Source organism: Atractosteus spatula, chromosome 5 (assembly GCF_055471065.1).
Source record: "Atractosteus spatula isolate fAtrSpa1 chromosome 5, fAtrSpa1.hap1, whole genome shotgun sequence".
Classification (NCBI taxonomy): Eukaryota; Metazoa; Chordata; class Actinopteri; order Semionotiformes; family Lepisosteidae; genus Atractosteus; species Atractosteus spatula.
The window spans coordinates 9,957,013-9,975,261 of NC_142710.1; positions in this window are offsets into that span (position 1 = coordinate 9,957,013).

Sequence of the window (18,249 nt, forward strand, 5' to 3'; positions counted from 1 at the left end):
ACTCGCAGGTACAGGCTATGATGTCAGCTGTGAGTAGACTAGGCTGCAGTAGGAGGTCTTCAGTCTGGATCTGAAGACAGATTGACTCGTAGGTACAGGCTATGATGTCAGCTGTGAGTAGACTAGGCTGCAGTAGTGGGTCTTCAGTCTGGATCTGAGGACAGATTGACCCGTAGGTACAGGCTATGATGTCAGCTGTGAGTAGACTAGGCTGCAGTCATGGGTCTTCAGTCTGGATCTGAGGACAGTTTGACCCGCAGGTACAGGCTATGATGTCAGCTGTGAGTAGACTAGGCTGCAGTCATGGGTCTTCAGTCTGGATCTGAGGACAGATTGACTCGCAGGTACAGGCTATGATGTCAGCTGTGAGTAGACTAGGCTGCAGTCATGGGTCTTCAGTCTGGATGTGAGGACAGATTGACTCGTAGGTACAGGCTATGATGTCAGCTGTGAGTAGACTAGGCTGCAGTAGTAGATCTTCAGTTTGGATCTGAGGACAGATTGACTCGTAGGTACAGGCTATGATGTCAGCTGTGAGTAGACTAGGCTGCAGTCATGGGTCTTCGGTCTGGATCTGAGGACAGATTGACCCGTAGGTACAGGCTATGATGTCAGCTGTGAGTAGACTAGGCTGCAGTCATGGGTCTTCAGTCTGGATCTGAGGACAGATTGACTCGTAGGTACAGGCTATGATGTCAGCTGTGAGTAGACTAGGCTGCAGTAGTAGATCTTCAGTCTGGATCTGAGGACAGATTGACTCGTAGGTACAAGCTATGATGTCAGCTGTGAGTAGACTAGGCTGCAGTCATGGGTCTTCGGTCTGGATCTGAGGACAGATTGACCCGTAGGTACAGGCTATGATGTCAGCTATGAGTAGACTAGGCTGCAGTAATGGGTCTTCAGTCTGGATCTGAGGACAGTTTGACTCGTAGGTACAGGCTATGATGTCAGCTGTGAGTAGACTAGGCTGCAATCATGGGTCTTCAGTCTGGATCTGAGGACAGATTGACTCGCAGATACAGGCTATGATGTCAGCTGTGAGTATTCTAGGCTGCAGTCATGGGTCTTCAGTCTGGATCTGAGGACAGATTGACTCGCGGGTACAGGCTATGATGTCAGCTGTGAGTAGACTAGGCTGCAGTCATGGGTCTTCAGTCTGGATCTGAGGACAGATTGACTCGTAGGTACAGGCTATGATGTCAGCTGTGAGTAGACTAGGCTGCAGTAGTAGGTCTTCAGTCTGGATCTGAGGACAGATTGACTCGTAGGTACAGGCTATGATGTCAGCTGTGAGAAGACTAGGCTGCAGTCATGGGTCTTCAGTCTGGATCTGAGGACAGATTGACTCGTAGGTACAGGCTATGATGTCAGCTGTGAGTAGACTAGGCTGCAGTCATGGGTCTTCAGTCTGGATCTGAGGACAGATTGACCCGCAGGTACAGGCTATGATGTCAGCTGTGAGTAGACTAGGCTGCAGTAGTAGGTCTTCAGTCTGGATCTGAGGACAGATTGACTCGTAGGTACAGACTATGATGTCAGCTGTGAGTAGACTAGGCTGCAGTAGTAGGTCTTCAGTCTGGATCTGAGGACAGATTGACTCGTAGGTACAGGCTATGATGTCAGCTGTGAGTAGACTAGGCTGCAGTAGTGGGTCTTCAGTCTGGATCTGAGGACAGATTGACTCGTAGGTACAGGCTATGATGTCAGCTGTGAGTAGACTAGGCTGCAGTCATGGGTCTTCAGTCTGGATCTGAGGACAGATTGACCCGCAGGTACAGGCGATGGACGCTGCGCATGGGGCCGCCCGGAGATCATCCGACGAGCTGTCGCCGAGCGATTTTGTTCAGCTGCGTTTGTCTTCCGGCCGGTTTAATAACCCGCTGTTCTCGCCCAGACGGCGACCCGGGGAATTGAAACGCTGCCGATACTTCCAGCCACACCCCGGCCCCCTCACAGAGCCGCACAGGGGTCCTCACAGACGACACCCCCCGACGGGCAGGCACGGCAGCGGAAGAGGCAGAAGCCCGAGTCCAGCAAGACCGCGTCTCAGAGCGCGTCTCCCCCACCACACCCCCGGCCGGCCTGCTCCTCCAGCACGGTTCCCCCTCCCTCCCCGCTCAGCGCCGGTCCTCGGTGTGAGCCGCTCTGTCGCGCTACGCCTAGTTCCTCGTCCCAGCGGCCGTGGGAGGGGCGAATCGCGCAGGCGGCCGAGATAGATAGATAGAGGAGACTTTATTGATCCCGTGGGGACATTGCTGTGTTAGAGCAGGCCAGCCCAAGACAAGCAAAAACAGACATCGGAGTAGTTATAAAACAAAAGACAACAAAATAAATAACAATGAATAAATACACAGGTGTGTGCAAAATGTGCTGATCATAGTCACTGTAAAAACAATAACATATGTGCAAAATGTGCATAGGTTTATACAGACTGAGTGTCCAAAAAGTCCAATGGAGCACCATGCTGTCCATAGATGAGCAGATGAAGGGCTGACAGTCCTCGCCCAGGGCAGCGTTCTACACCCTGACAGCCGCCGGGAGGAGAGACCTGCGGAAACGTTCCCTTGAACACCGCAGCTGGAGCAGTCTGGGGCTAAAGGTGCTCCGCTGCCCAGTAACAGTCCCATGAAGCGGAGGAGAGGCGTCGTTCATGATGGCTGTGAGCTTGGTCAGCATTCTCCTCTCGGCCAGCACCTCCATGAGTACTGTAACGCTTCAGGGTTCAGGCAGGCACCCTTGCCGCATCTGGTCGGCCCCCCACCCTCAGGGGCTCAAACCCAGGACTCCCGCGTCACTCAACAGGGACCCAGCCCAGTGAGCCAAAGAGAGATCTCTGTACAGCCCAGTAGCTGTAGTCCTGCTATCACAGGGAAGGGCGGCGACGTCACCGCTCTGGTAAGCCGGCTCTTACACACCCTGATGGCGTATGCGTTACAATATGAAGGAAAAAATCACCGGCCGATTATCTCGATTTATTGGGAACTAAAATAAAGAAAAGAGCAGGAAAAAGGAGTAACGGGCACAGCGCGTCTACACCGCACTTTCCCCTGAGACACAGATCAAATAAAACTGATTTTATTTAAACATTAAACGTAACTCTAAGAGGAGCCGTGTAGTAGACTGTCTGGGTCTGGAGCTGCTCACAGACACAGCGCTGGTGATAAACTACAACTCCCATAACCACCCTGAGCCCCTTCCTGTCTGCGTCACAGTCCCTATTCCTCCTGGCTGTGATGACGTCAGCGGGTCCCTCCCCGTTCTGGCAGCTTCACGGTCACCGGCGCGCGCAGGAGAGACTTACACGGGATTTCATTTTTAAAAGTTTATTTTCTTAAAAATGGGAAAAAAACACAGCGGGGTTTCCAGAGATATTTACAAGTCAGGAGTACAGCAGGCTGGTAGCGAGGTATATCTCCCTCTCTCGTACATGTTATTTTCCCCCGTTTAATTTTTAAAAATTTAATACAGATGCAGCCATTCAAAATGCGCGGGCGATACCGCATTATTTTCCGGTACGCTGTACGCAGTCTACCGCAAGCTACCGGTAAATACCGCGAGTTACCGGTAAATACCGCTAGCAAAATAATAGTATCCGGAATTTCCGCAAGGTGGAGCTAATAAAGCTCAACCTCTCATGTTTGAGCTGTCGCCATCAAAGTCTTTAACGAAGATATTACTAATAGTATTAATAATGAATGACCTGGGACAAGCTGTAAACTCAAAGTATTGCCCTGGTCCACATTATTTTTTTCATTGACTGTCTTTGTAAAAGTAACACCACAGCATTTCGCAATCACGCATTTGTTTCCAATCGTGCAAAGTACAGTGATTCACCATGCCTTTCACATGCTCATAAAAGAGATTGATTTAGGAACATAAACATATTACCGTATGCAAACTGTACTGTATACAGTATGTATATGTATATTTAATGTCTTAACTGTGCCCGTTTAAGTATTGAATATTCATATCTAATTTTACCACTGAAGGGAAAACTTAGTAGCTGAGCATAAAAAGAATAGGAGCATACTGCAACGCGTGTGAAGGCCATAAACGATATTAATTTTGGAACATAAACATACAGTATATGGCTGGTCTCGGTACTTTAAAGAAAAAATACACGAAACATGGTTTCATTATGACCAGAATCGGTCTTGAGATATTTTTAACTTGATTTACAGTATTTGAGAGGTATGTCTTGACACCGATACTACGTAAGTACTGCTCACGTACTGTATATGTTTCTAGGTTTATATTATGCATTTCATACGGTCAAATTACTTTTGAGCAACTGATAAGAAGCGCGAAACGGTATGCCCAGGGCGTTTTAGTTTCGTTTTGTGCGGGGACTGCTTTAACTATATCGCCGTGGATTGATTAGAGATGTCAAGTACATACAAGTCATTTTTTAAATGTTGTAGTTTGTCTTGTAAAAATGTTACGAGAACATCATCTGTCAACAATTACACAGGTTCTGTTTCCATATTGCGGATTTTGGTTACGTAATATTATTTTCTAATTTAACGTTGTGAATATATTGTAACGCAACGGGGGCTCTGGCGGGCGCCCTTCCCGCATCAGGTCGGCCCCACACCGTCCGGGGCTCGAACCCGGGACTTCCGCGTCTCTCTGCAGCGACCCAGCCGGTGAGCTAAAGAGAGATCTCTCCACAGCCCAGTAGCTGTAGTCCTGCTATCACAGGGAAGGGCGGTGACGTCACCTGCTCTGGTACGCCGGCTCTTACACAGTACCTGTCGGCCGTAAGCGTTACAATATGATTTGGGCAAACAGAGCCGCAAAGAAGTACATTATGGATTGTTGGGTTTTTTTGCAGTTTTATCTAGAACAAGCGATGCTTAAACCTTTGTCTGATTCTTGTGAAACTATCCACACGACAGTTACCCACAGTAGGAGTTGACTTCAGTGATGTCACTGATGGGATGTTTCTAAAACTCCATCCTCTGTAAAACGTCTTCTCTAGTTGTCCTGCATATGTATTCGCTAATGAAGCTGTGTGTTCTGAGCCTGGATCTCTACATTTCTGTATGAACCAGCTTAGAGGGCTAAAGACAGCTTGTGTTTAAATTGAGTGTAAGGTAATTTATGCTTCTAAAGTCATGGTCAGCATTTATTATTGTACTGTGCTGTAAACTTGTTCTGTGCCTAGTCACATTATTTTATAGCGTTTTTATAGCGTTATCAAATCTGGTGGCGCTGTGTGTTAGTTTCCTGACTCCCATGTCACATGGTCTGTGATTGAATCCCATGGAACTACTGTACAGTATCACTTTATTTTTTAACAAACATTTCTTTGAAAAAATGAAACGTTTCCCTTGGTCAGAGATTAAATAAAACCTCACTCGCACCAAACAAATTTATATTTCTAAATATCGCAACATGATCAAATTTAAGTCTTTTTAATAACAATGAATACCTATGCGTTACAAAATAAACATTTATATTGATTTGAATCGCGTTTTGATTTAAATCGTAAACGCGTGTTTAAATATATGTGTTTAAAGGCGATATACTGTATAAAAGCGCTGATTCTTATGGAGTGTGTTCCGCCGGGGATTCAAAAAAAATTTTTTTTTAATCGCGTATCTAAGGAAAATTGCAGTATAACTTTGTTCATGCACAGTGGCATGTTACATTATAATTTGGGTGTCTCCTCTTGCCAGAAAGCTCTAAATTGCATTAAACTGCATTAAACTGCGACACTGATCATTCATCTCTAAATAAACTTTATTTTATATAGCGTTTTAGGCGAATAGGTAATTAGTAATAGGTTTATTCCATGCTGAAAAAAAGAAGAAAGAGAACACAACGTTTCGGCCGTGGAGCCTTCTTCAGGTGTGAGAGAGACAGCGCAGTAGGCAAAGGTAAAGTAGCGGGAGAACAAAGGTTGGGAGGGAGGAGGAGTGAGAGGCGGGAGCAGGGGACAGAAAGAGAGGCCAATCAAGAGGTGTGAAGTCAGAATGGGTGCAGAGAGGTGTGAAATGAAACTTCCAATGAATGGAGAAAATTTAAAAGAACAGTAGTCTGTCGTTAAGGGAAGGGAGAAGGTGTGATCCTAGCTGCAGAATAATTTTAGTTTCGGTGGTCTTTCTGATGTATGAGTTTGGAAAACCGTCTTTGAGAACACAGACGGAGAGATTAGAGTGGTCGTGGCCGTCAGAGGTGAAATGAGAAACAATGGGCTTGGAGAGATCTTTAATCTTTACAGCCCTGACGTGTTCTCTGAAACGGTCTCCGAGTCTCCTTCCCGTTTCTCCAATGTAGATGGCTGGGCATTTACTGCAAGAGATACAGTAAATAAGGTTGCTGGAGGTACAAGATGCTGTCTGGGTGATCCGGAATTGTCCTGAGGGGCCTTGAATGAGTGTGGTGGTGGCTGTGTATTTGCAGGTGATACAGCGAGCTCTGTTGCAAGGGAAAGTGCCTGGTGTGGATGGTTGTTGAGGGCGGTCAAGGGAGCTGTGAACAAGGAGGTTACGCAGATTAGGTGGTCGGCGATATGAGATGATAGGGCGATCAGAAAAGAGGGCCCCAATGGAGGGATCATCCTGTAGGATGGAAAAGTTGTGGTTAATGGTCCTGGGGATAGGAAGTGTGTTAGGGTGGTAAGGAAGCACCAGAGGAATGCGGTTGTTACGGCGGGAGTTCCTGATCGGGTTGATGGTCCGGGGGGTGTTTTTGGCTCGGGCAAGGGCCCTGTCAATCACACTGCTGGGGTATCCTCTGTTGATGAAAAATGAGTACATTTCGAGGGCTTGGTTCTCGAAGTCGATGTCGTCGCTGCATAATCGTCGTAACCTAAGGAACTGTGAAAAAGGAAGACAGTTTTTAGTGTGGTTGGGGTGAAATGAGCTGTACAGGAGGTAGCTGTGTGAATCCGTGGGTTTGTAATAAACTGAAGTGGACAGTCGGGGGTAGTTGATAGACAAGTGGATGTCTAGAAACGGAAGAGTAGTGGAAGATATGTTAATCGTATATTTGAGGGACGGGTGGAAGTTGGTGAAATGGTGCAGGAAGAACTCAAGCTGATCGTTGGAGCATGTGGCGGCACCGACGCAGTCATCAATATATCGTTTGTAGAGGTCAGGGACGTAGCCAGTGTAGGAAGCGAAGAAGCGTTCTTCTACCCAGCCGACAAAAATGTTGGCATAGCTGGGTCCCATTCTGGTGCCCATGGCAACTCCACTGACCTGTTGGTAAAAAAGATTATTGAAAGAGAATGCGTTCAGTGTGAGGACCAATTCTGCAAGGCGTACCAGGGTGTGGGTGGGTGGATCAAGCACTGTGCGTTTGTCCAGCATGTGCTTGAGTGCTGTAAGGCCGTCATTATGGGGAATGACGGTGTACAGAGATGTGATGTCCATGGTAAAAATGTAGCATTCGGTACCCTGAAATTGGAAATCATTAAAAAGTTGGAGCGCGTGGTTGGTGTCTTTGATGTATGAGGGAAGATCTTCAACCAGCGGTCTCATGAGGCTGTCGAGAAAGGCTGAGATGTAAGTAGTTGGACAGTTACATGCTGATACGATGGGGCGTCCAGGGGTGTCCGGTTTGTGGATTTTGGGGAGGAGGTAAAATTGAGATACCTGTGGATGTTCCATGATGAGCTGGTTTGCCTCCTGGGGGAGCTCATTACTGCTGATAAGAAGAGAAATGGTGGATACCACTTCCTTTTGGTAGTCAGTGGTAGGGTCCTGTTGGAGAGGGAGGTAGGCAGAAGTGTCAGTTAGTTGTCTAGAGGCTTCAGAGATGTATAGATCCTTACGCCACACCACAACAGCGCCTCCTTTGTCCGCTGGTTTGATGACGATATCATCCCTGTTGCGGAGAGACTGGAGCGCCTGATTTTCTCCTTGGGTGAGGTTAGACCTATGTTTACTGGGTATAGAGAGTGCCTTGGGAGCTTGATTAGTGCATTGGTTGATGAAATAATCAACTGGTGGAAAACGGCCAGAGGAGGGAGTCCAACAGCTCTGTTTGGGATTAATGTTGTTAATGACATCAATAACCGGGTTGTTATCAGCTGCCTGTGAAGAGGAATTGTCGGCAAAATGTGCTCTGAGACGAATCCTGCAGTAAAAGCAGTTAAGGTCGACATCGGTCTGGGGGATGTCCAGCTTCCTGGGAACTGGAACACAACTGAGCCCTTTGCTGAGGAGGGATCGCTCGTCCTGTGAAAGGGAAAGGTCAGAGGGTATGGTGACCACAAGGTTAGGGCTGGTGAGGGTGTCCGGGGTGTTGATGGTTTTCCTCTGTAGAAGATGACTGAGTTTTTTGTCCTTCTCTGTAGTGAGAAACTGGTAGAGTTTAGAGTTGAGAGATCTAATGAGGTTAGTTATGAAGGGAAGATGATGTGGAGCTGTAAGCCGTAGAAATTCCTTAGCCTCTTTGATGTTGACCACAACTCAGTCAAAAACTCAGTCATCTTCTACAGAAGAAAACCATCAACACCCCGAACACCCTCACCAATCCTAACCTTGTTGTCACCATACCTTCTGACCTTTCCCTTTCACAGGATGAGCGATCCCTCCTCAGCAAAGGGCTCAGTTTTGTACCAGTTAAAAGATGGCGGCGCGCATGGACGCAGCGGCTTCATTAGCTCTCAAACAATGGTGCTTTTTGTTCGTTATTCTTACGTTTTTTGTCACGTTATTTACTCAAAACACTGAAGCTTACTTCTCCTACGACCGGAAAACATTACTGGACATCAGAAACAACTGCAGGGATTTCTCCTTTAGTTCACTCGACCTGGATTACATCAGCTCGTCCATCCTCTACACCGCAGACCCGGAAGCCGCGGAGCCGCCTGACCGTGACCGCCGGGAGAGGAGACGAGCGCAAACAGAAACGCGGTAAGAGAGCCGGGCTGCAAATAAGACTAAAAGAACAGCGGAACAGACCACCTATACCCAGCCTGTTCCTCGCTAACGTACGGTCCCTAGACAACAAACTGGACGAAATAAAACTCAGGCTCACTACTCGCCAGGAAATAAAAAACTGCTGCACTCTTGTGTTTACGGAAACGTGGCTTCACAACAACATACCGGACTCCGCCATTCAGCTTGATGATTTTTTAACTCTCCGGTCGGACAGAACAGCCGCCTCTGGTAAAAATAAAGGAGGAGGTCTGTGTATTTATGTCAACCAAGCATGGTGCAGAGATACTACAGAAATCGCTATCCACTGCTCACCCGACTTAGAATATTTAATGGTAAAATGCCAACCCTTCTACCTACCTAGGGAATTCACGTCGGTCATTATTACTGCTGTATACATACCTCCTAACGCTAATGCTAAGGAAGTAGTCAAAATGCTGTCCAAAGCTATTAGTAAACAAGAATCAGCACACCCTGATGGTGTATTTATTATTGCAGGTGATTTTAATCATGGAAATCTGAAATCAGTCCTGCCTAGCTACAACCAACACGTTGACTGCCCCACCAGGGGAAACAACACACTTGACCTAGTTTATACTAATGTACCCGGTGCTTACAAAGCAGTACCTCACCCCCCTCTTGGACAATCTGACCACATCTCCCTGTTCCTACTCCCAGCCTACAGACGACTTCTCAAACGCACCAAGGCTCCAGTTATAACTGTAAAAACATGGACCAAAGAGGCAGAATCAATGCTTCAGGACTGTTTTGAGTGCACAGACTGGAGTGTGTTCAAAGATGCAGCCTCCCATGGATCCCACACTGATATTGATATGTATGCATCAGCAGTCACTAGCTACATCAGCAAATGTGCTGATGATGTGGTGAGCGTTAAAAAGATACGCAAACTCCCGAATCAAAAACTTTGGATGAACACTGAGATCCGCTCCCTGCTTAAAGCCCGTGATGCAGCCTTCAAATCTGGTAATGAGGAAGAACTGAGAGGGGCTAGGAAAGAATTAAGAGCTGGCATAAAATCTGCCAAGAAACAGTACAAATCCCAGATAGAACACCACTACAACACCAACACTAACCCACGATGCATGTGGCAAGACATAAATACAATCACAAGCTACAGGAGCAAAACAAGCCCTGTAAGCGCTACTGACCCCTCTCTCCCAAACAAGCTTAACACCTTCTATGCACGCTTCGAAGCTCAAAACCCTGAACCAGCCACCTGGACCACTGACTCCCCTACCACCCCACCCCCCACACTATCGAAGCTAGATGTGTGGAAATCACTAAGTAGAGTGAACACAAAGAAAGCTGCTGGACCTGATGGTATCCCTGGCCTGGTACTCAGAACATGTGCCTGGCAGATAGCTGATGTCTGTACCGACATCTTCAACCTGTCCTTGTCCCAGGCCACTGTACCTAGCTGCTTCAAGACAACCACCATCGTGCCAGTACCGAAAAAATCAGCCCCCACATGCCTAAACGACTACCGCCCTATTGCACTCACCCCCATCATAATGAAGTGCTTTGAAAAACTACTTATTCCGCACATTAAAGCCAGCATTCCAAAAACACTGGATCCTCTACAGTTTGCCTATCGCACAAACCGCTCCACAGAGGATGCAATCTCCATAGCTTTACACACCACACTAACCCACCTGGATAAAAGGAACACCTATACAAGAATGCTGTTCATTGACTTCAGCTCAGCATTTAACACCATCATACCCATAAAACTTTCTACCAAACTCAGGGCTCTAGGTTTAGATACAACCCTCTGCAGCTGGATCCTAGACTTCCTCACCAGCAGACCCCAGACTGTCAGGATTGGCAACCTCATCTCCAACACACTCACCCTTAACACCGGTGCCCCTCAAGGCTGTGTGCTCAGCCCACTGCTTTACTCCCTGTTCACCCATGACTGTACTGCCAAGTTCAGCACAAACACCATCATCAAGTTTGCTGACGATACCACAGTCATGGGCCTGATCACTGACAACGATGAGACTGCCTACAGGGAGGAGATAAAACAACTTGCAGACTGGTGCCGAACCAACAACCTATGTCTCAACATCAGCAAAACCAAAGAGCTGATTGTTGACTTCAGAAGACAAGGAAAAGTTCACTCCCCCATCTACATAGAAGGGTCTGCAGTGGAGATGGTGAATAACTTCAAATTCCTAGGTGTTCACATCTCTAAGGACCTTACATGGACACTGAACACCTCCAGTCTCATCAAGAAGGCACAACAGCGGCTGTACTTCCTGAGAAGGCTGAAGAAAATACACCTACACCCACTGATCCTCACCAATTTCTACAGATGTACGGTGGAGAGCATACTGACCAGCTGCATCACAGTCTGGTACGGCAACTGCACCGCATCCGACCGTAAGGCACTACAGCGGGTGGTCAAAACTGCCCAACACATCATCGGCAGTGCCTTACCATCCATCCAGGAAATATACAACACCAGGAGTCTGAAAAAAGCCACCAAAATTATGTCTGACCCCACTCACCCCGGTCATAACTTGTTTGTGAACCATCTGGCAGAAGGTTCCGGTCACTCCAGTCACACACAACTAGACTCCAAAATAGCTTCTTCCCCAGAGCTGTCAAGTTGGTGACGCCCCCACTCCCTTCCACCTTATTATGATCTCTCCTAACATCCTCCTGTACCCACAATGACTGTACTCCTACACCACCACACACACATGTAAGCCAAAATTGTACTGTCCCCTCGATAGCCCAGTAAAATTGTAACAGGCATAATAATATTTAATTTTTATTAATTAACCATACTACTTTTAACCATACTATCCTTTTTTTTTTTTGCACTGTTCCAAGAATTACCTTGCACTGTTTTTGTCCTGTTAAATTTTCTCTGTTTGCGGAATTTTGCACAGTTTTCGATTACATGTTATTTATGTTATGTTATTACATGTTGTTACTGTTATTGCTATTGTGTAACTGTCTATTGTCTCATCTTCTGTCCTATTTATATACTGCACCTGAGTGACTAATGAGAAACACTTTTCATTATACTATGCACCTGTGTAAGTTTAATGACAATAAAGTTGAATTGAATTGAAAGTTGAATTGAACAGCGCCTCCTTTGTCCGCTGGTTTGATGACGATATCATCCCTGTTGCGGAGAGACTGGAGCGCCTGATTTTCTCCTTGGGTGAGGTTAGACCTATGTTTACTGGGTATAGAGAGTGCCTTGGGAGCTTGATTAGTGCATTGGTTGATGAAATAATCAACTGGTGGAAAACGGCCAGAGGGGGGAGTCCAACAGCTCTGTTTGGGATTAATGTTGTTGATGACATCAATAACCGGGTTGTTATCAGCTGCCTGTGAAGAGGAATCGTCAGCAAAATGTGCTCTGAGACGAATCCTGCAGTAAAAGCAGTTAAGGTCGACATTGGTCTGGGGGATGTCCAGCTTCCTGGGAACTGGAACACAACTGAGCCCTTTGCTGAGGAGGGATCGCTCATCCTGTGAAAGGGAAAGGTCAGAGGGTATGGTGACCACAAGGTTAGGGCTGGTGAGGGTGTCCGGGGTGTTGATGGTTTTCCTCTGTAGAAGATGACTGAGTTTTTTGTCCTTCTCTGTAGTGAGAAACTGGTAGAGTTTAGAGTTGAGAGATCTAATGAGGTTAGTTATGAAGGGAAGATGATGTGGAGCTGTCAGCCGTAGAAATTCCTTAGCCTCTTTGATGTTGACCACAACTCAGTCAAAAACTCAGTCATCTTCTACAGAAGAAAACCATCAACACCCCGAACACCCTCACCAATCCTAACTGAGAGAGAGAGGGGGGTTCATACAGACACACTGACTGGACACTCCAGTACATTAACACTGCACTGAGAGAGAGAGAGGGGTTAGTACACACACACTGACTGGACACTCCAGTACATTAACACTGCACTGAGAGAGAGGGGTTCATACAGACACACTGACTGGACACTCCAGTACATTAACACTGCACTGAGAGAGAGAGGGGTTAATACAGACACACTGACTGGACACTCCAGTACATTAACACTGCACTGAGAGAGAGAGAGGGGTTAATACACACACACTGACTGGACACTCCAGTACATTAACACTGCACTGAGAGAGAGGGGTTCATACAGACACACTGACTGGACACTCCAGTACATTAACACTGCACTGAGAGAGAGAGGGGTTAATACAGACACACTGACTGGACACTCCAGTACATTAACACTGCACTGAGAGAGAGAGGGGTTAATACAGACACACTGACTGGACACTCCAGTACATTAACACTGCACTGAGAGAGAGAGGGGTTAATACACACACACTGACTGGACACTCCAGTACATTCACACTGCACTGAGAGAGAGAGGGGTTTATACACACACACTGACTGGACACTCCAGTACATGAACACTGCACTGAGAGAGAGAGGGGTTCATACACACACACTGACTGGACACTCCAGTACATGAACACTGCACTGAGAGAGAGAGGGGTTCATACACACACACTGACTGGACACTCCAGTACATAAACACTGCACTGAGAGAGAGAGGGGTTAATACACACACTGACTGGACACTCCAGTACATTAACACTGCACTGAGAGAGAGAGGGGTTAATACAGACACACTGACTGGACACTCCAGTACATTAACACTGCACTGAGAGAGAGAGGGGTTAATACAGACACACTGACTGGACACTCCAGTACATTAACACTGCACTGAGAGAGAGAGGGGTTAATACACACACACTGACTGGACACTCCAGTACATTCACACTGCACTGAGAGAGAGAGGGGTTTATACACACACACTGACTGGACACTCCAGTACATGAACACTGCACTGAGAGAGAGAGGGGTTCATACACACACACTGACTGGACACTCCAGTACATTAACACTGCACTGAGAGAGAGAGAGAGGTTAATACAGACACACTGACTGGACACTCCAGTACATTAACACTGCACTGAGAGAGAGGGGTTAATACACACACACTGACTGGACACTCCAGTACATTAACACTGCACTGAGAGAGAGAGAGGGGTTAATACAGACACACTGACTGGACACTCCAGTACATGAACACTGCACTGAGAGAGAGAGGGGTTCATACACACACACTGACTGGACACTCCAGTACATTAACACTGCACTGAGAGAGAGAGAGGGGTTAATACAGACACACTGACTGGACACTCCAGTACATGAACACTGCACTGAGAGAGAGAGGGGTTCATACACACACACTGACTGGACACTCCAGTACATAAACACTGCACTGAGAGAGAGAGGGGTTAATACAGACACACTGACTGGACACTCCAGTACATTAACACTGCACTGAGAGAGAGAGGGGTTCATACACACACACTGACTGGACACTCCAGTGACAGATGTATCAGAATTAATACCCTTCGGCGTGAGCAAACTCGCATCGAGAATCACACGTCAGGAAAGACCCGTGATTTCGGCCTGTCTCAGACACGGGGGGGGACACTCGAGCAGAACACGGCTCGAGCTGTGGCACAGCCAGGGCGCTGCTGTAGAGACGTCTCCCCCCAGAAGGAGAAGCCGATGCTGCATCCCGCGGGACAGTCCGACTGCCCGGTCCACCGGCACCACTGTGCACCGATGAGCTAGCGCGACGGGACCTCGCGTCAGAGCGACACTGGTGTTGTGTCCACGCACTCCGCTGTTCTCCCTGGGCCGAGTGAATCACAGCACCTTCACTTCCAGCGGGGGGGGGGGACCCCCACCGGGACCCCCACCAGCCCCCCCGCGCCCTCGTCTGTGCGAACTGCGTTTTCTGTCCTGTTTTTTAAAACGTAAACGTCACAAGTCCCCGGGTTCTGCCGCTTTCTCATCCTGGAGGAGAGCTCTGCCCCCCACCCGTGCGCGCTCCGGCTCCGGCTCCGGCTCCCACTTCTGCGCACGAACCGCGCCCCAAGCTTTCCTCCAGCACGCGGTCAAAGCGCGCTGTTCCGTAAACACACGCACACGCACACCGTCCGCTCTGACCTGTGCCCTGCGGTCTTCGTTAATGGGGTCATTAATTGGGCAGGAGCCCCCAGACTGCGCGCGCTCCGTCGCCAGCGGCCGGGCGGCGGTGACGTCGGGGGGGGGGGGGCGTGGCCGCCGCCCACGGGCAGGGCAGGAGGCACGGCTGCACACAGAGGGGGTGGGAGGGGGGAACAAGCTGCCCAGCCTTGTTTGTGAAGCCGGTTACCCTGACTTCTCTCAGGACACAGCTGGATAATAATAATAATAATAATAATAATAATAACTCTAAATCTTTTTCCAGATCTCTTCGTCATTCCTTCTCTTCCTCCCTGGGCCACTTGCTCGCTTCTCTCACTCAACCAGCCTTCCGTCTCTTCACAGCGACCTGCTCCAAGACCACCTCCTGTTCCTTTACAGACGTCGTCGACATAATGTCATCCCTAAAGGACTTCGCCTGAAATGTAATACCTCTTCTTTTGACTCTGATACCACCCGGAGTAACGCTCAGAGACTTCTGAAACAATTCTCTAGGAAACTAATGCTCTCTACCATCTTCTCCCTCAAAACACAGATTATCCTTCCCGACAACAACATCGAAGGGGCTGAGGAATTTCTACGGCTGACAGCTCCACATCATCTTCCCTTCATGACTAACCTCATTGGATCTCTCAACTCTGAACTCTACCAGTTTCTCACTACAGAGAAGGACAAAAAACTACAGAGGAAAACCATCAACACCCCGGACACCCTCACCAGCCCTAACCTTGTGGTCACCATACCCTCTGACCTTTCCCTTTCACAGGACGAGCGATCCCTCCTCAGCAAAGGGCTCAGTTGTGTTCCAGTTCCCAGGAAGCTGGACATCCCCCAGACCAATGTCGACCTTAACTGCTTTTACTGCAGGATTCGTCTCAGAGCACGTTTTGCTGACGATTCCTCTTCACAGGCAGCTGATAACAACCCGGTTATTGATGTCATCAACAACATGAATCCCAAACAGAGCTGTTGGACTCCCTCCTCTGGCCGTTTTCCACCAGTTGATTATTTCATCAACCAATGCACTAATCAAGCTCCCAAGGCACTTTCTACACCCAGTAAACACAGGTCCAACCTCACCCAAGGAGAAAATCAGGCGCTCCAGTCTCTCCGCAACAGGGATGATTTGTCATCAAGCCAGCGGACAGAGGAGGCGCTGTTGTGCTGTGGCGTAAGGATCTATATATCTCTGAAGCCTCTAGACAACTAACTGACACTTCTGCCTACCTCCCTCTCCAGCAGGACCCTACCACTGACTACCAAAAGGAAGTGGTATCCACCATTTCTCTTCTTATCAGCAGTAATGAGCTCCCCCAGGAGGCGAACCGGCTCATCATGGAACATCCACAGGTATCTCAATTTTACCTCCTCCCCAAAATCCACAAACCGGACACCCCTGGACGCCCCATCGTATCAGCATGTAACTGCCCAACTACTTACATCTCAGCCTTTCTCGACAGCCTCATGAGACCGCTGGTTGAAGATCTTCCCTCATACATCAAAGACACCAACCACGCGCTCCACCTTTTCAATGATTTCCAATTTCAGGGCACCGAATGCCACATTTTTACCATGGACATCACATCTCTGTACACCGTCATTCCCCATAATGACAGCCTTACAGCTCTCAAGCACACGCTGGACAAACGCCCAGTGCTTGATCCACCCACCCACACCCTGGTACGCCTTGCAGAACTGGTCCTCACACTGAACGCATTCTCTTTCAATAACCTCTCTTACCAGCAGGTCAGTGGAGTTGCCATGGGCACCAGAATGGGACCCAGCTATGCCAATATCTTTGTCGGCTGGGTAGAAGAACGCTTCTTCGCTTCCTACACTGGCTACGTCCCTGACCTCTACAAACGATATATTGATGACTGCGTCGGTGCCGCCACATGCTCCAACGATCAGCTTGAGTTCTTCCTGCACCATTTCACCAACTTCCACCCGTCCCTCAAATATACGATTAACATATCTTCCACTACTCTTCCGTTTCTAGACATCCACTTGTCTATCAACTACCCCCGACTGTCCACTTCAGTTTATTACAAACCCACGGATTCACACAGCTACCTCCTGTACAGCTCATTTCACCCCAACCACACTAAAAACTCTCTTCCTTTTTCACAGTTCCTTAGGTTACGACGATTATGCAGCGACGACATCGACTTCGAGAACCAAGCCCTCGAAATGTACTCATTTTTCATCAACAGAGGATACCCCAGCAGTGTGATTGACAGGGCCCTTGCCCGAGCCAAAAACACCCCCCGGACCATCAACCCGATCAGGAACTCCCGCCGTAACAACCGCATTCCTCTGGTGCTTCCTTACCACCCTAACACACTTCCTATCCCCAGGACCATTAACCACAACTTTTCCATCCTACAGGATGATCCCTCCATTGGGGCCCTCTTTTCTGATCGCCCTATCATCTCATATCGCCGACCACCTAATCTGCGTAACCTCCTTGTTCACAGCTCCCTTGACCGCCCTCAACAACCACCCACACCAGGCACTTTCCCTTGCAACAGAGCTCGCTGTATCACCTGCAAATACACAGCCACCACCACACTCATTCAAGGCCCCTCAGGACAATTCCGGATCACCCAGACAGCATCTTGTACCTCCAGCAACCTTATATACTGTATCTCTTGCAGTAAATGCCCAGCCATCTACATTGGAGAAACGGGAAGGAGACTCGGAGACCGTTTCAGAGAACACGTCAGGGCTGTAAAGATTAAAGATCTCTCCAAGCCCATTGTTTCTCATTTCACCTCTGACGGCCACGACCACTCTAATCTCTCCGTCTGTGTTCTCAAAGACGGTTTTTCAAACTCATACATCAGAAAGACCACCGAAACTAAAATTATTCTGCAGCTAGGATCACACCTTCTCCCTTCCCTTAACGACAGACTACTGTTCTTTTAAATTTTCTCCATTCATTGGAAGTTTCATTTCACACCTCTCTGCACCCATTCTGACTTCACACCTCTTGATTGGCCTCTCTTTCTGTCCCCTGCTCCCGCCTCTCACTCCTCCTCCCTCCCAACCTTTGTTCTCCCGCTACTTTACCTTTGCCTACTGCGCTGTCTCTCTCACACCTGAAGAAGGCTCCACGGCCGAAACGTTGTGTTCTCTTTCTTCTTTTTTTCAGCATGGAATAAACCTATTACTTGTTCCTTTGCAGCCTACGCATGCTGACGCAGCTACCCACCTGAATAGGTAATTAGATTGCTCATAAACCTAATCGCTTTTTCTACATAAACACAGCGTGATTGCTCTCTGAAAATG